The sequence below is a fragment of the Schistocerca cancellata genome, chromosome 4 (genome assembly GCF_023864275.1).
Source record: "Schistocerca cancellata isolate TAMUIC-IGC-003103 chromosome 4, iqSchCanc2.1, whole genome shotgun sequence".
NCBI classification, from domain to species: domain Eukaryota; kingdom Metazoa; phylum Arthropoda; class Insecta; order Orthoptera; family Acrididae; genus Schistocerca; species Schistocerca cancellata.
In genome coordinates this window covers 441,010,518-441,030,456 of record NC_064629.1, presented here as the reverse complement: position 1 = coordinate 441,030,456, position 19,939 = coordinate 441,010,518, and the positions used below count along the sequence as shown (strand labels likewise).

The 19,939-nt window shown below is 40.5% G+C and overlaps 1 long non-coding RNA gene across 2 annotated transcripts; it reads left to right on the top strand.

Annotated features, from left to right (window-relative positions):
• Positions 1 to 1,706: 1,706 nt before the first annotated feature.
• On the top strand, positions 1,707 to 18,571 carry LOC126184644 (uncharacterized). Of its 2 annotated transcripts, XR_007536854.1 has the most exons (3): positions 1,709 to 1,944; positions 15,608 to 15,693; positions 16,446 to 18,571. It is a non-coding gene; the product is annotated as an uncharacterized LOC126184644 (long non-coding RNA). The 2 variants fall into 2 exon arrangements; XR_007536853.1 differs by lacking the exon at positions 15,608 to 15,693 and having other exon boundaries at positions 1,707 to 1,944.
• Positions 18,572 to 19,939: the final 1,368 nt, after the last annotated feature.

Genomic DNA, 19,939 nt, shown 5'->3' with positions numbered 1-19,939 from the left:
CTCTAGCGGTATATATAAGGACGTCGACATCAGACGCCTAACACGGTTAGTGAACATTCACGCGCCGGATATCAACAAAGAAATAGCTCTGAGCACTATGCGACTTAACATCTGTGGTCATCAGTCCCCTAGAACTTAGAACTACTTAAACCTAACCAACCTAAGGACATCACACACATCCATGCCCGAGGCAGGATTCGAATCTGCGACCGTAGCAGTTGCGCGGTTCCGGACTGCGCGCCTAGAACCGCTAGACCGCCAGGGCCGGCGGATATCAACACCTCGTGTTCTGTGTGTGCCGTCGTTTTGTGCTTCAGTGGTTCAGTGTTATTCGTTTTGTGCACCTATGTTCACGTGTGACAATTTTCGTCTATGTGTGTGTCGAAGTGTCTGAACAAATTTTATTTTGGACTCTACGCCCGTGAACGGCTCCATGTATTTTAAGAGGTGTTTGTCTCCGTTTATATGTCCACCGTATTTTTTTACTCTAAATGTCTTCATTTGTATCTTTTGTGTTTCTCTGAGGCCCAAGAGCGGCGTAGCATGCTGCTGCTGCTGGCCTGCCTGTACACAGGTTTCAAAATAACAATAAAGAAAAAAAAAGACGCCTAATTAACCACTATCATGTACTGACTGCACTGTCACTTTCGTAGGTTGTTCGGGTTCATACAAGCTCTCCCATCATTCTTATGTGCATAGACCTCGTCATTAGAGGTCTACTATCTAATCGATTTCATGTACATTGACCTCGACTATAGAGATTCAAAAAATATCATGTACATGCACCTCAATACCCGGACACTGGGCATGAGGTCCACATAAACCAACCCCCCCCCCCCCCTCCTTACCTTATGTACAGTCTTTCGACACCCACACACTATGCGGAAAACACCGCACTAGATGCTTGGGCGTACCGAGGTGCGACCAGTGACACGTACAGTCACATCAATACCCCCCCCCCCCCCCCCAAATCATGTACAGCCTTTCGACACCCACACACTATGCGGGAATACCGCACTAGATGCGTGGGTGTACCGAGGTGCGACCAGTGACATGTACAGTCGCATCAACACCCCCCAACCCCGTATTCATGTACAGCATTCGACACCCACACTCTATGCGTAACACGCCGCAGTAGAAGCGTGGGTGTCCTGAGATGCGACCAGTAGCATTGACCAGTGACATGTACAGTCGCATCAACACCCCCCCACCCCGTATTCATGTACAGCATTCGACACCCACACTCTATGCGTAACACGCCGCAGTAGAAGCGTGGGTGCTCTGAGATGCGACCAGTAGCATTGACCAGTGACACGTACAGTCGCATCAACACCCCCCAGTCATGTACAGCATCCGACACCCACACTCTATGCGTGGCCGCAGTAGAAGCGTGGGTGTCCTGAAATGCGCGCAGTACTATGTACGGTCGCTTTAACCCTCCCCCACCCCATGACATACACCTCCTACTTGCATGCTCTTATTGAAAACCTGTTACGTTGTCGTAGTAAGTATAAATTCTATATCTGTTCGTAAAGTAAAATTATAAGTATAAAAGTACTAATGATTAAAACAATAATTTTTTGGAATAGAATTTGTCAAATATTGTACCTACTCTTTTCCTCTGTGCTTCTAAATTTAATTTTTGTCACAAGGGTATTGAAGTCTGCATCCTAATGCCATCTGTTGACGGCAGGCCGTAACTTGTTTGGCCACGGGCTACTCTGCAAGTGATGTCACTTAAGTATGGCGACAGCCACTTGTGATTTGTTAATGGCATTGATCGCGTGTTGCGTGTACGATAATGAGTTTATCGAGAGAGATTGTACGTACGCTTGTGGACAGTGCATGAAGTACAGCGAAATGTGAAAAAATCAAAGATTACATGTGCAAGACGAGCACGTTGTTACAACCTATAAACAAGTGTTTTATTCCAGTCATCAGACGGTAAATACCTTCATGTAATCAATAATTTATTATGCACACATTGTTTAGGAAGTTTTATGTATCCCATCAATTGGTTAAGGACAGTAGTAGGTTTCTTAGTCCACTTGTCGAGTTTTATTTTTTGTTGCTTTGTCATAGTTTTAAACGGAGTTTATTTCAGTGCGTGTATAAAGATTTTGCTTTGTATTAACGGCTAGTAACTGACAAATTTGCTTCGATTCTATTTTGAAGTCCCAAATATCCTTATCCTTGAAATAATTAAAATTTTGTTGTCGTTCAACTGTTACAGCTATAAACAACGTCAAGCCACAAACGTATAACTATAAATATACAGTACATACACAAAAAAGATTTGTTTATAAAAGCGAAAACTACAATAAGTTATAACAAATTTCAAATAAACTATAATATTTAGGCCAAAACAATTTGAACAAAACATCTCGTATTGACATTGTTAAAGAAATTGTGTTACACTCCAAATTATTATTACTGTGCTGTCGCATTTTCACATTCATAAAAATTTATGAATTGAATAAAAAAGGATTAATCGATAATCAACTGTACAGTCTGCTTAAATAAGTCGAATGGAGCTGCTATCCATTCAACAGGCAGTTTGTTGAACATTGTCATACCCATCACTTCATAGCTGTTCAATAATTTAGATGATCTACAGTAAGGCATGTCAATATGTCTATAATTTCTAGTGTCATGAGAGTGCAAATCCAGTCAAAGTTGATATTCTGATAAGTTATTCTGATAAGTTATTCTTTGTATACGTAAGAACTGTGTAAATGTGCAAGTTTATTACAGTTAATTTTTTAGATCAGTAAGCAATGGTCTGCAGTGGGCAAGTTTTCCAGAGTTTGTAATAATCCTAATAACTTTCTATTGAAGTGCCGGAATATCCTGAACAGGGGTGCTTTTGCTCCGAAATAAAAGCCCATATGACATAATACTGTGAAAAAAAAAGCAAAACAGGATGATCTTACATATGCTACAGGTACATGATTTTTTTAAAATTTCTTAACACGTAAACCACCATAGAATTGTGAAGGCTTTCGTGGCCACTTGTTGACAAACTACCTGTAGGCCTCTGTCTTGGGTTCTTTGGCCAATGTTTGCCTGATGATTTTTCTGACGTTTTCACCAGCATGAGTGGCTGGCATTATCAGAGTTTCACCCTCCATTGTCAGTGGTGACTGGAGCCGAGTTTGCGGCTGCAGCTATATGTACCTGGTGTGTCAGCATCCAAGGGCTTCTCTGTGGTCATTTCCAGTGCGGTTCTTCTCTTGCTACCTGCAACAGTCGTTTGCTGCAGCATGGGAAGCCAAAATCCACTTACCTTGATGCTTTCTTCTTTCTTGTTGAGACTGTTCTCCTATTTGCATATTTCTATAGCTTTTTTCTGCAGCCAGAACATCTGTATCAGCGAATTTTAATACATGGTTGGTCTCACATAGTGCATGCTCTGCTGCGGCTAATTTCTCTACATGCCCCAACCTCATATGTTGCTTACATTCTATGATCCTGGTGTTGATTGATTGTACAGGCATTCCAACATAAACTTTATCGCATGTGCATGGTATGCAGTATATTCCCGACATTGCAAGTGGGATCCCTTTTATAGTTTGCTGATCTGAACACTCTTTGACCTTCTTTGTTGGTTTGTAAATAGTCTTTACGCCATATACGGCCGATTCTGTCCATCACTCTGGGAATGTATGGCAGAAAGGTCGTCCTCGATGTTTCTTTTTCTGATGTGTCACTTCACCGAGTGTTTGACTCTGTTATACTTCTGATACAACTTGTGGAGTATCCATGCGAACCAGGTGATGTATTTTATGTCTGAGGTGCTGCGGCTTACGTATTTGTCTTGTTCGTGTTACGAGCTTATTAATCATGCCTTATTTCTGGCTCAGGTGGCGATTTGATGGTTTGTGCATATATTGGTCCATTTGTGTCAGTTTTTGATACTCACTGTGTTCCAGGTTTTCACAATCCCTTGTGACCAGCACATCTAGAAATGGTAGTTTTTTGTCCATTTATACTTCCATGGTAAATTTTCTGTTGGCATGGAGGCTGTTCAAGTGGCCTAGGAAGTCACCAAGCTGTTCCTCATCATGGCTCCACACAACGAAGGTATCATCGAAGTACCTGTACCACACCTTAGTTTTACAAGATACCAAGTCCTGTGCTGTGCTTCAAAATCTTCCATGAAGAAGCCTTCCAGCTGTTCATAGAAGTTGCCATTTTATGTGAAATAGCTCATGGTGAGACATGAATCAAAGAGCTTTGTGGTGTCTTGTGGGAAAAATGGAACCAATATGTCACTTGGCAGCTCGCGTGTAGTTGGCTATACTGCGATTGTGAGGTTGCAATAGCTGCCAACAACTCTGAAGTACATTTTGTAAATGTAAGCTAGACTCGACGTTTATATGTAAGTACAGCAAAGTACGTTTTTCTAACAATGGAGATAACGATGATGGAGACTAAGCTTTTGATAGTATATGAAACCGGGAAGTAATAACACCTGAAATTAATGACAATATCTATGAAAAGTCATTACAAATTGTTACCGTAATAGCTGCATGTAAAAAGTCGTATAATAATGTAAGCCTAAGCATACCAAAGAACACGGTATCCATGCTCACAGAAAAAAATAAACCAAAACACGCATAGCCTACTCGATTGCAGAAAGAAAGAATTAATTCTTAATACATTTACACTCGCCAATTTACGATGTCAATTATCTCCAGTTCTCCTTCACTATCATTGGAACTGGTGCCAAAACCATTGTCTTCTTCATCATCATTAAGAGAAGTCATTAATTGTTAGTTTTCGTTTATAATCATGTGTATAGCCTGTGCTTCTCTTATGAGTTTAGCAACATGGTCTACTTTCTTCCTCCGTAAGGTAGTGTCTATAGTAGCAAGATCTTCATGTAGCAGCCTTTCCACTAAAAGTCTTGTTACTTATAATGTATGCCTTGACTTCACTCCAGACCAATTCAATTGGATCAAAATGGCAGTGATAAGGCAGTAGCCTAATTACCAAGTGACCCTGTTTGCTTGCAGTTTCATCCACAACGTATTTAGGCGTCACAGGCTTATTTTGCTTCACGAGCGAATATAGCAATAGCTTTGTCATGCTTATGTCCGCAGCAGATCTCTCGCCTGCAACCACTGCACTATAGTTTCTTTACAGTCGCTAGTGGTGGGAGTTTTATCTAAAATCGCAGAATGGTACAGCGCATTGTCCATCACAAACACTGTTGGAACGCTAAACTGGAGCAACAAATTTTTAAACCACTGCCAAAACCATTGGTGGTCCACATCCTCATGATAGTCATTGGTTTTTCTTGATTGAAAAACTAAAAGTCCTACAGGCACAATGCCGTTGGAAGATCCTGCATGGGCCACAATTAATCTTGATCCTCTTCGTGCTGGCTGATGTCAGCTGCTATTCGGAATATCATCTATTCAACATTTCTCGACTGATTCTCCAGCATTGACCCATGTTTTGTCTAACCTTATGACTGAGTGTATGCCCTTTCCTACAATTTTGTGTAAAAAAAAAAAAAAAAAAAAAAATGGAACAAGCTTCAACAACATGTGCCCATACTTTTTAACACCATCGTAAGTAACTTTTCCCCCATGAGAAAAGTTCACTTTCTTTTAAAGAAATTAGCAACTTCGCTATTGTGGGATATTCTTTCCTTCTATAATATCCATATATGTGCCGATGAATTGCATCGGATTGGAAAGAATCAATATCTTTAAGAGGACGACGCTGCTTTTTTTTATTTCCAGGGGTACTTGTAAATACACTGTTTTTCCCACAGGGACTTTCTTCCACACTGTTTACTTCAGAGTCTTGCAAGTTGTGAAGTAGCATCCCTTTCATTATAACTGTTCTTTGGATGAGTCCTAGAGTTTTCGAGGTACGCTCTAAAACTTTATGAGCTGAAATTGACGCTTGCTCATGAACAGAAACAAATTGTTTTTCTTGCTCGTAAAACTTGTGTGTCCTCCGTAGCAATTCCCAAGCCTGACTATTTAATGGCACTCCACGGCACAACAGATTATTGCTTGGTGAACAAGATCGTTTTGGTGAGATTGTTTCATAAACAGAAACTGTAGTCGAGGCGGTAACACAGCATGACACAACACAACACAAAAGCAGGTGGTTGCGCACTAACAAACAATATTTACATGGAAGCCAGCAACATGGTAGTGTTAATGTCGCAACTGGCATTTTTTTTGGTTCTGTTATTGGTTCAGAAGATGCAGTGCCTCATGTTCCTCACTTGTTTGTCAGCTATATTGCCAACTTTATGGCGCTTGGGGAATGACCTTGAGTGACATGTTTCAGCGGCCCGGGTATAAAGGGCACTTTCGTAAACAAAGAAACATCAAAGCTTACCAGGATGTCGTTTGGCGCAAGTTTGTGTCTTCAACTTCTCAATAAAATGTCCTGAGTTCTTTATGGATGTTTCAGTCTTTCCCACATGTGCTTGGAGCAGAGAGGCCAAGTGTATTGCCAGTTTATACGTATGTACATGCAGAGGAACCTGCACAGCACAGAAGCCCTACCACCTCAGCTGTATGGATTACCATAGGTCCATATGAATAATGTTCCACTAACTCTAATGTATAAACTGGCAAAACACTTTGCCTCTCTGCTCCAGGCTCCAGCCACATGTGGGGAAGACTGACACAGACATAAAGGACTCAGGACATTTCATTGAGAAGCTGAAGAAGCTAAATCTTGCACCAAATGACATCCTGATCAGCTTTGATGTTGTTTGTTTATGAAAATGACACTCAGTGACACTCTGGAGCACATGGGTTCCATTTACCTCGCAAGATGTCACAAAGCTCTTTCGTGCATGTCTCACCAAGAGGTATTTCATATGGAATGGCGACTTCTGCAAACAGCTGGAAGACGTTGCCATGGGTAGTCCTCTTAGTTCAGTGGTGGCCAGCTTCTTTGTGGAACATTTTGAAGCACAAGCACTGGACTTGGTACCTTGTAAACCTAAGCTGTAGTACAGATATGTCGATGATACCTTCATTGTGTGGAGCCATGAAGAGGAACAGCTCGGTGACTTCCTAAGACAGCTGAACGTACTCCATGCCAACAAAAATTATCATGGAAGTAGAAGAGGACAAAAAACTACCATTTCCTGATGTGCTGATCACATGGTTTACCACATGAGTGGTGAGAACTTAGGACACAGTGTGTATCAAAAACCGACACACACGGACCAATACCTGCACAAGCTATCAAATCACCACCTGAGCCAGAAAAGCGGCATGATTAATATGCTCATAATGCAAGCAAGATGAATACATGAGCCGCAGCAACTCAGATGCCAGATGCAACACCTGGAAAGTATGCCTCAGATGGGCAAACAATAAAAGTGACCCACTTACAATTTCGGGAATATACCACATACAATGCTAATACAGAAAAGTTTGTATTGGAATGATTGGATGATCAGTCAACACTAGGATCACAGAACGTAAGTGATACAACAGGTTAAGAAATCGGCTGTGGCAGAGCACACGCTGTGTGAGACCGACCACATAGTAAAATTCACCAACATGGAAGTTCTGGCTGTAGAGAAGAACTCACACCTGCTTGTCCAGAGAAGCTATAGAAATACACAAACATGCGAATAGCTTCAACAAGAAAGAAGAGAGCCCAAGGTAAATGGATCCTGGCTTCCCGCTCTGCAGTGAATGATCGTTGCAAGTAACAAGAGGAGAACCTCACCAGAAATGGCTCAGAGAAGCCCTTGGATGTTGACACGCCATTTACATATAGCCTTCGGTCATGAACTCTGCTCCAGTCCACCACCAGAAATGGGGGTTTAAACGTTGACAATGCCAACCGCTCATGCTGGCGAAATGTTTTAAAATCATTAGATGAACATTGGCTGAAGAACCCGAGACGGAAACCAACAGGCAGTTTGTACACCCCTATAGACAACAATTTTCTACTGGCAAATCTCTTAAACTAAATAACTGTTGAGTCTTACTCTCACTGAGTAGGAATCCATTAGATGATGATGATTGGTTTGTGGGTCACTCAACTGCGTGGTTATCAGCACCTGTACAAATTCCCAACCTTTGCTCAGTCCAGTCTTGCCACTTTCATGAATGATAAGGAAATGATGAGGACAATACAAACACCCAGTCATCTCGAGGCAGATGAAAATCTCTGATCCTGCTGGGAATCGAACCCGGGACCCCGTGATCAGAGGAATCCATTAGCTCGAAACCAGATTGATATTTGTGATAGGGTGTATTTAGCTGTAGTTTGAAGGGTATTAAAGTGTCAACTGATATTGAAAAATGTGCTATCATCAACATAGAGTCCGCCCCCAGTAGCTGAATGGTCAGCACAACAGAATGTCAATCCTCAGGGCCCGGGTTCAATTCCCGGCTGGGTCGGAGATTTTCTCCACTCAGAGACTGGGTACTGTGTTGTCCTAATCATCATTATTATTTCACCCCCATCGATGTGCAAGTTGCCGAAGTGGCGTCAAATTGAAAGACTTGCCCCTGGTGAACAGTCTACCCGACGGGAGACATTAGTCACACGACATCAACATAAAGAATGGAGTGAGCATTTATATAAAATGACAAATCATTTCTCATTAGAATAAATAACGATGGTTCCAAAACTGAACCTTGTGGCCCACCGCACTGAATTCCAACTATTTGTGACCTATTCTCCTCAGTACACACGATTTGGTTACAGTTATTAAGAAGTGGTTCAAAAATATTACCTACTTTGTTTTTAATTATTCCAAAATAAACTAATTTGGTGGGAAGCGAGCTATGCTTTACACAGCTGAAGGTGTTGCTAAGATCGCAAAAAGTAGCCTGAGTGAAGTTTCTCTCTCCATAAGCACTAAGCACCTTTTTAATGAAAGAGTCAATAGCATGAACAGTAGGTTTGCCCTTCCTAAAGCTAAACTGTGGTGCAGAGAGAATATCATTATCACATAACTGGTAATAGATAACAGATTCTAAAACTTTTGATAAAACTGGTGTCAGAGATACTGGGCGACAACTAGAGGGGCAATTTCTGTCCCCTTCTTATAAATGGGCACAACTCTTGATTAAAAAAAATTTTAACACCTTACACACACACACACACACACACACACACACACACACACACACACACACACCAGAAGGCCTAAAATTATTTACAGTAGTTAATACAACTCCTGGTGTTACCTCTGAGAAAAAAATTGTCTTTTAATGCATGGCTTACACTATGCCATTTTCTAATATCAGATACTGTTTCATGAGGCCTAACAGTGCTTTCACAAATTTCATTGACTGTACACAAAAGTTATTAAATTCAGCTGGTCATACAGCTACAGCCTCTTTGTTTGTTTGCTTTTGGCTACTGGGTTTATTGCACTTTTGTGATTTCTTGCATTTATTTTTGGAAGACTCTATGCTAAAGAAGTTATGTTGTTTCTTAGCCTCATTGACTGCATGTTTATAATCCTTTTGAACTCTTAAATGTCATGTACCAGGTGTCCTTAGGCCTATGCTTATTTGTGTTATACTGAGAAAAGTTGGTCTCAAAAATATTTAAGAAAGCTTGAAAAAATCTATCAAAGATTATATTAGCATAACGGTGACTATTATTGTTGAACAAATCTTTCCATTCATAATTCCCAAGTGAAACAATAAAAATTAGAAATATTTTCCTGTGCTATTGGTCTTCTAATGTCGACTTTAAGCTCTTTGAGCTCTTTATAGTTCATGTTAAGATTACTTATTTCTACCCAAACTGAATCAGAATCTGGGAAAGCAAAAACATCTTCATCAGAACACATTAAATCTCTGCTAACTTTTGTAAATATAGCATCAAGACAAGCAGTCTGTCTTGTAGATTTCCAGTTAGTATAACTAAAATTAAATTGCCTCAACAGAGTTTTAAATTCAAGATTAGAGCATAATATTTATTCTTGTTAGCCACAAACAGCAACATAGTTATTGTATTCTAAATTTAGTAGGGCTCTAATATTTGCTTTTAGAAACACTTTCCTGTTCACAGTGACATTTCTGAATGTCCAAAGCTACAACTTTAACTGTAGTTACTTATAAGATTCATACAAGAATGTTTTTAAGTGTGGTTAAAATATAATTTGCGAAGAAAGCTGTGGTCATTTTGGTACTCAGTGCCCTTCCTCTTCAATACTGCATAGTGGATGGCTAGTACAATGTTTGTAAAGCACTGTTGTGTGGCGTAACATGGCGTGATAAGGGTAGCTGTAATGGTTAAATTTTTGTATATGGGTGTCAGACTTCATGGCACCATAGCACAACAAACTGAGAAAGAAAAGGGAGTGGCTTGGATAGATCTTTGATGCACTGTAGCATTGAAACTGCATATTTGCACAATAAGCAAGTATAAATATGAAAGCCACAAAATACTGGCATGATACTTATTCCTTGGTGCTACAGCCCATGTAGGGCCTTGGGCTTTCTGATGATCACAGCCCAATCTGGATGATTTTCTGCTCGTTTCCTTCATCTCCTGACTCCAATCTTTCTCAGATCATTTTCCACATCCTACAGCCATCATTTCCAGGGTCTTCCTTTGCTCCTTTTGCCACCTGGGTTTCCTGTGAAACCTTTTTGACAGCTCAATCCTCCAACATTCGCTCACATGGCCCAGCCATCTCAACCTGTTACACTTAATTTCAGTCACCAACCACCTCATACATGGCTCCAAAAATCTTTCCTAATAATTTCCTCTCCCATCTTCTCAAGAGTTCTTCTTCTGCTACAGTCATTGTCCATGTTTCTGAGTCATACATTACCATCGGTCTTATGACTGTTCGATCGACAGTCACCTTCGATTTTCTGCTCAGGCTACGTGACTGAAGGATCTTGGTCAGGGCCCAGTAAGCTCTATTTCCTGCAGTAATCCTAGATTTTATTTCTTCTCTTATTCTGCTATTCTCCATAACCAGCACTCCCAAGTATTGGAACTTCTCACATCTCTCATAATTGCCTCTGTTCAACTTAATATATTTCACTTTAACAACAGCATTTCCCCTGGAAGCAAAGAGATCATGTGTTTTTGTGTAGTTTACTCTAAGTCCCAACTGTTCTGCCTCCTTTTTCAGTCTGCCAAATCCTTCTTCCATTTCTTTCAAACTTCTAGACAGCAAACACACATCATCGGCATAAGCTAGATTTTGGTGCATACGGTTAAACAGAATGCGGTTATCAATCTCCACCCTTCGCATCACTCTCTCCAACACTATGTTGAAGAGTAGCGTGGATAATACATCACCCTGCCTTAACCCTTGGCTGACCTCAAATTCTTTAGACAGTTTTCCTCCTACTTTTACCTGGCATTTTGTGCCGGTGAGAGTCATTTGTACTAGTCTAAGTTTACTTGGGAATTCCATCTCCATTAAGGTGTCATATAGCTTTTTCCTTTTACCACTATCATAAGCCTGTTTAAAGTCTACAAAAAGCTGGTATACATTCACGTTATATTCATAACACTTTTCCATTATTTGCCTTATAATGAAGATCTGGTCAGTTGTTGATCTGCCCTGTCGAAAACTGCACTGGTAGTCTCAGAGTTATTTCTTCTGTAATTGGTGCAAGTCTCATAGCAATAACTTTAGCTAATGTTCTGTACACCATGCTGGTTAAAGCAGTACCAAGGTAATTTTCACAGTTTGCTTTGTCCTCCTTATGAATCAGGCATGTAATGGCAATGTTCCACTGGTCTGGCATTTCTTCCTTTTCCCATATTTCCACTATCAGCTGGTGTGCCAATCTTTTTAGATGTTCACCTCCACCCTTGATCATCTCTGCTGGAGCCTTATTATTCCCTAGGCTTTTAATTGCCTTCCTAACTTCCTCTATTGTTGGTATAGGTACAGGTCTTTCATCCTGACTAACATTCTGCCATGGTTGGTCACCTTCTGTTTCATTTTCTTCCAGAACTTCTGTAGTGACATTCAGCAGCTCACTGAAATATTCAGCCCCTCGACCTAGAATCTGTTCTTCTCCTTCTATAAAATTTTCTTCTTTATCTCTGCAGAATACCGTATGTGGTTGGAAGCCTTTCTTCAGTTCCTGAACTCTCTTGTAGAATTTTCTTACTTCTTGATCATTATACTCTTCTTCTAGCTCTGTAATCCATCTCCTCTCTAATTCTCATTTCTTTCTTCTGCAAATCCCATCTGCCTCTTTCCTTTTCTTCATGAATTCTTATGTATTAGGTCTTGTTGTCCTGTTTATCATTTTCTTCCTTGCTTCATTTCCCTCTTCCACTGCCTTTTTACAATCTTCATCATACCATCCTGCCCTTTTCACCCTGTCTTCTAAACCCAAAACTACTTCTGCAGTTTCTTGTAGAGCCTCTTTAATCATACTCCACTTCCCTTTGATGCTTTCCAGAGCTTGGCTTTGTTTAGCCTCACACTTCTTCTGCAGTTCTGTTTCATACTTTTCGGATACTCCCTTCTCTTTCAGTTTGGAAACATTGTATCTTCGTGGAGCTTTTCTCTTCCCTCTGGATCTATAGTCTGCTATGCATTGTCTGTATCTCATTCTTACCATATAATGATCCGAATCACAGTCAGCCCCCCTGCAACAATCAACTTCAAGGATATCAGATGCATGTCCCTTGTCCATTACCACATGGCCAGTTTGATTAAAAATAGTGCCATATGGAGAGCGCCATGTGGCTTTCCTTATGTTCTTTCTCTGGAGCTGTGTACTCTTCACTGCCATTGCATTGCCCATGGCGAAGTCTATAAATCTTTGTCTATTTTTATTCGACACATTATGCAGGCTTTCATTTCCTACTGTTTCTCTAAAGGCTTCTTCTTTTACCACTTTTGCATTGAAGTCACTCATCACTATCTATGCACCATTCATTGGTACGCCTTCTAATTCCTATTCTGGTCGACAATAAAACTAATCTTTCATTTCATCCTCATTATCTTCCATGGGTGCATACACACATACTAGAGTGATATTGAAGGAGTGGGCCTTCATTCTCAGTGTACTCATTCTTTCATTTATAGGGTTAAAATTTATGACTGCTGCTTTATACTTATTGTCTACAAGAAAGCCAGTACCACCGTCTCCTCCACTGTACATAATTGTGTAATTACCACTTCTTATGATACCATCTCCTTTCCATCTGACTTCTTGAATTGCTACTACTCCTATACGGTATTTCTCCATCTCTTGTTTGAGTCCATGTAAAGCTCCTGATTTGTTCAAAGTTCTTACATTCCAAGTAGAAAAGTATATATCATTTTTCTGTTTACAGTGTTCTTTTCCTTGCGTGGGTTGTTCATCAGTCCGGCTATACCTATCTTTGAGTTTTGTTACAATATGTTTTTTCTGATATGGAGTTGTTAGCCCCCATGATCAACCCCCAACCTGGAGGGCCTGGATTTGTTTCGGGTTTACTCCTTTAGGGAGACTGGCTTCACTGCACCTCTAGAGCCCTCCCTGCCCCATATACTGGTATGATAGCTTCAGAAATTGTGAAATAGAATTTGCAGTGTGCTTTTCTTACAAAATTTTGAACATGATCTAGTTAGCCAGTTATAGAGAGCATAGCAGACATGATCTGTTCAGCCAATTGCTACATGACTATTTTGTCACGTGCAAACACAAATTAATGTACACACAATATAAAAATAAAGCCATGGCTTCAGATATATAGTTTTGATTATCACAAATATTGCTTGCTGCTTTTTTTTCCCCATTAGGCATGTGTTTAGGTTGGGATGTAAGAGAACCTCTTAAATTGATGTAAATGAAGCAATGACATTGCTATTCTTGTTTGTGAGAAGTATATGGCTGTTTCATACACTGTGTGTCAAGGTTTGCGCATTGGATTTTCTAAGGGTATGGTATGGCTTGGACGTAACAACACAACTTAGTCTTAGGATGCTAAGGGGGCAATGTAAATTTTACTATTCCATATTTTATTCAAAGGAAGTCATAATTTGTAGTTTATTCACTAATTACAATTATAAGATCTCCAGTGGTATGTCACATAGAAAATAAAGACAAAATGTCCTGTCTTACATGCACTATATACTGAAAATTTTACTGCTCATAATGTTGATGGGAACTGTGAATTGGTATGAATTACAGTCATAAATTTTAGGAGCGGGCTGTATTTTCCGAATATCTCGCGATTTCCAAGTGTGTGATTTGGCTGGGAAGCAAGACCGCAGCTTGAATTGGCAGAGAAAATTTGGTTGTGGTGACAGACTGATCTGTGGCATAGCCAGGGGTCTATGTTATGTTGGAAGACATATTTGTTAATTGGCAAAGCCCCCTAGTGTGAAAGCAAAACACCCAATTGTGGTGAAAATCTTGTGTAGCTCATGGCAGAGCAGTGAAATGTATAACCTTGCTTGTCATGAATTATTATCTGTTTTCCAGAATATGTTGCAATTTCCGATAGCGTGGATAGGCAAGAAACTAAGAGCATAACTTCAGTTGGTGGACACAACTATTCATTATAATCTAAATTATTAATTTCCTGTTTCATGAAAGCATCCATTTTTAAGCAGAGTTGATACTTGTGATTAATTCACAGCACATCTCTAGCAGTTGCTCTGGATCAGACAGATTTGATGTTACTGTTCGTCACTGTCCATACCATATCAAGTACTGTGACGTATTATGAAATTTGAGATCATTTGAAGGCGATTACCATCTGTCTGGTCATTGTTCAGTCTTAATATGGAGTGTTGTGGCTGCCTTCTGGATGAAGTAATTTCTTAAAGACTAATGAAAGCAGAGTGGACCATAATGTATACTTCCATGATCATTGGAATTCCCTAAATGCCATGCACCAAGCAATTTCTTGCCAAATGAGGATTCTTTCCATTGCTGTTGCTGAAGGAAGGTGCAGAACAGTAGTGGCATGGTCAATGTGGAGTGCACATTCAGGTGCAGTGCCTGAAATGGTACATGGTCTGGTCATGCCCGAATGGTGTGAAAAATCTCAAGACTTCTGCAGCATGTGAGTTTCTATATGTTGTCTGAAGACGGTGAGGCCTGTCACAAATATCAGCATGTGTATGCTTTCAATGACTGGACTTCCTTCTGTCATAAAGTGGGTATTGAGTGGGCGATAAACAATTTTCAACTATTAGGGGGCCCAGGAGTCATTGTTGAAGTAGATGAGGCAAAATTTGGGAAAAGGAAACACAACGAAGGCCATAAAATCCATGGAAACTTGGTGTTTGGTGCAATTCAGTGATGGTCAAAAAATTACTTCCTTAAGCCCGTTGAATTTCGGAGTTGGGAAGTGTGGGTCAGAATAATGAAAGAAAAGATTCACTGGGACGACGATTGTCAGCGACTACTTCAGTTCATACAACACTCTAGGTCCTGAAGATTTTCAGTACCTCATAGTGAACCACAATCTGAACTTCGTAGATCCAAAAGAGCATTCTGTTCACACACAGAACGTGGAGAGAATAATGTGGTGGGATGTTAAGAGGGGCCATCCCATGATATGACAGGAAGACCAAACATTTCGTGGACTACCAGTTGAGCATACATTCCATTGAGCACATTGCCAGAAGGAAACATTATATCATTTTTTTTTGTTGAAGCAGGTAAACTTTTCCTGCCCGGCGGATCTGTGATTACAATACTGTGCATTCCGGGGAAACCAGTGCCTTCAGTTTCCTCAGCATTACAGGTATATTACAGCATCATTTTGCTTGGTACTGTAAATTTTGTACATTACTTGAAACAAGTACTTTATTCAGTTTTCATGCTTAACATTTTTTTAAAGTTTGTGTGTTTGCACATTGAAAATGTGATGATGTGATTGGCTGATTACATAACCTGTAGTGTGCTCAGAATGAACTGGAAAATGGTTGATGCTGAAAATTGCCACTGTTGTGAAATGTTGTCAAATGTTACAAAAAAATGCCCCTCTCAGGACTATTTAATTTTGGTTATCCTGTAGTATCTAATGTTTTAGTCCCCATCTTGTGTCATACTTTTCTTTCAAACCATGTTCTCTTGGAGCAGACTAAGTGTATTACTCTTTGCTCTCACTAAGAGTACCTCAGTAGGCAGTATTTTGTCGATGTATGTCCTCCAATTTCATGTGGCATGTTGTACTCACACCAACGTATTAGTACTCCCTCTTTCTCTTCCACAGATTAAAGTAAAACTTTTAAATACTATTTAATTTTGTTATGGACATAATTTCTATATAATATACTTACAATTAGTCATTTTTTTGTGGTTCTTGCTGAGCTGCAGTTAGCTTCATACCTTGTGCACCAATTCTGTGTCATTTCAGCTGCTCAGTGCCGGCCATTTCCTGTCACCCAGGATTCACCCTTACAGAGTGATATAAAATGTAGAATGTCATGCATAGTTAAGTAATATTTGTGTAATGATATGTTTATAGTTTGGCTAACAAATGAAATGTTACAGGGTTGTGGAAGGTGTGACTTTACTGAGGATTTTGGATGATGTGAAAGACTCCATCCGTACTGAAAAGTCACCTTCAAGGGATTTCATCATCAGTGACAGTCAGCACCTGACAATGAAGTGTTGACTATGTGTGTGGCCTCTGATCACACATACTGTAAGACTGAACTTGATCTGCTCTTTACTCACATAATGGTTTATAGGACCTTTGGGGAAAGTTTCCATATAAAAATGAGTAACGCATAAAGTTTTTATGGTGATATGGAAATTCAACTGTTGTTAATAAAGAAAGCAAATGACTTGCATTCCTTGTGTCTGTTCATACCTTTATCCTAGTATACAGGGTATTACAAAAAGGTAAACATTCCTCACACACAAATAAAGAAAAGATGTCATGTGGACATGTGTCCGGAAACGCTTAATTTCCATATTAGAGCTCATTTTAGTTTCATCAATATGTACTGTACTTCCTCGATTCACCGCCACTTGGCCCAATTGAAGGAAGGTAATGTTAACTTCGGTGCTTGTGCTGACATGTGACTCAGTGTTATACAGTACTAGCATCAAGCACATCAGTACGTAGCATCAACAGGTTAGTGTTCATCACGAACGTGGTTTTGCAGTCAGTGCAATGTTTACAAATGAGGAGTTGGCAGATGCCCATTTGATGTATGGACTAGCACGGGGCAATAGCCATGGCGAGGTACATTTGTATCGAGACAGATTTCCAGAACGAAGGTGTCCCGACACGAAGACGTTCAAAGCAATTGGTCGGTATCTTAGGGAGAACGGAACATTCCAGCCTATTACTCACGACTGGGGAAGACCTAGAACGACGAGGACACCTGCAATGGACGAGGCAATTCTTCGTGCAGTTGACGATAACCCTAATGTCAGCGTCAAAGAAGTTGCTACTGTACAAGATAACGTTGATCACATCACTGTATGGAGAGTGCTACGGGAGAACCAGTTGTTTCCGTACCATGTACAGCGTCTGCAGGCACTTTCAGCAGCTGATTGGCCTCCACGGGTACACTTCTGCGAATGGTTCATCCAACAATGTGTCAATCCTCATTTCAGTGCAGATGTTCTCTTTACGGACGAGGCTTCATTCCAACGTGATCAAATTGTAAATTTTCACAATCAACATGTGTGGGCTGACGAGAATCCGCATGCAATTGTGCAATCCCGTCTTCAACACAGATTTTCTATGAACGTTTGGGCAGACATTGTTAGTGATGTCTTGATTGGGCCCCATGTTCTTCCACCTACGCTCAATGGAGCACGTTATCATGATTTCATATGGGATACTCTACCTGTGCTGCTAGAACATGTGCCTTTACAAGTACGACACATGTGGTTCATGCACGATGGAGCTCCTGCACATTTCAGTTGAAGTGTTCGTACGCTTCTCAACAACAGATTTGGTGACCAATGGATTGGTAGAGGCGGACCAATTCCATGGCCTCCACACTCTCTTGCCCTCAACCCTTATGACTTACATGTATGGGAGCATTTGAAAGCTCTTGTCTACGCAACCCCGGTACCAAATGCAGATACTCTTCGTGCTCGTATTGTGGACGGCTGTGATACAATACGCCATTCTCCAGGGCTGCATCAGCGCATCAGGGATTCCATGTGACGGGGGGTGGATGCATGTATTCTCGCTAACGGAGGACATTTTGAACATTTCCTGTAACAAAGTGTTTGAAGTCACGCTGGTACGTTCCGTTGCTGTGTGTTTCCATTCCATGATTAATGTGATTTGAAGAGAAGTAATAAAATGAGCTCTAACATGGAAAGTAAGCATTTCCGGACACATGTCCACATAACATATTTTCTTTCTTTGTGTGTGAGGAATGTTTCCTGAAAGTTTGGCCATACCTTTTTGCAACACCCTATATAAAGCTAACAAACTTTAACTGAAGTATGCCATTGCTACTTTTCATAATTAAAAGTATCAGTATCCACTGAAGTCCTGTGTAAAAGTGAATGCGTAAACACAGTAGTGCAGTATTGTTAGTTTTCTGAAGACCTTCACACTGTACTGCAGTGGAATTTTTGCATGTGTATTACTCAGTTGTGGCAAAAATGCACTAAATAAAAAATAGCAAAATGTTGAACTGGAATTGTTTTACACATTACAGTAGCCCCTGAGATTTTCCTTGTTTAATTCTGCAGATTTAACGAGGTTTGTATGGACCCTAAGTAGCAAGTGTAAGCATTTGTAACACCACTGACAGACTAGTACTCCGAAGAATGCTAATTTTGCTATGAAGGATTTTCCTATGCACCTTGCTTTGTTAATCAATTATTTTGTAATATTACAAATAATATTTCAGGTTTAAAAATCTGCTAGGTGCTAGTAATATTAGGCAAGAAAGCTTATTCTGAAAAATGAAGAAACTGCAAGACAGCTGCTTAATCCACAATCTTTTATTGTGTACACAACTGGGTTCAGAACACTTAAAGTTCCATCATCTGGTATAAACTGTAATAATAAAAACATCCTGTTACACATGAATGGGAGGGGATCTTAAAGTGTGAAATATCTGATAAGGAACTTTGTTGCTAAATCCCTAAATTAAAACAATTAAAAAGGGAGAACAGGACGTTACTTACAAGTAACATCACTTTAATCATTTGAGGCCATCCTCATCCCAATGTTGTCTGTCAAAAGGATAAAAGGTGCCTAGGAAAATCTGAGAAAAATGGACATGACCACTGGACACTAAAAGTTACTAAAATAATGAAACGTGTAAAATGCAATAAAATGGGGGATGCCCAGAATGATTAAAATTTATTTTGCATTTAATTTTGTAGTGTAAGAATGATGAATTTTGAGAGCTGAAGAATCCACAAATGAAACTGTACAAGACACACACATCCTCCCCCCTGCGGGTCCGGGGATTAGAATAGGCCCGAGGTATTCCTGCCTGTCGTAAGAGGCGACTAAAAGGAGTCCATCCCCCTCACGGGGGTAGTTAGCGCCTGCGTCCGGAGACGGACGGTTTCACGACCTATAATCGTGGTCTTTTTGGTTTTAAACTTCTCGTTTCTTCCTTCCTTTTGTTGGTCCCTTTCTTTGCTCTTCTCCACCTCACTGTCTTCCTTACTCTTTCCCTTGACTTCTCCTTGCCTTCTCATTGCCTTTTTCTCCTTGCCTTCTCATTGCCTTTTTCTCCTTGCCTTCTCATTGCCTTTTTCTCCTTGCCTTCTCATTGCCTTTTTCTCCTTGCCTTCTCATTGCCTTTTTCTCCTTGCCTTTTTCTCCTTGCCTTCTCATTGCCTTCTTCTCATTGCCTTCTTCTCCTTGCCTTCTCTGGTCTCCGCCTCGGCGTTTGAGACAGTCTGTCCTCTTTCTCCCTCTCTCTCTTCTTTTTCCTCTTCTTCCTTCCTCCCTGTGCGTGTCTGAAGGCCGACCCACGCGTTCGCACGCGTAGCCGGTGACGGGGTAACGCGTAAGTCCCCGCCCTGGGTAGACATGTAAGGCACGC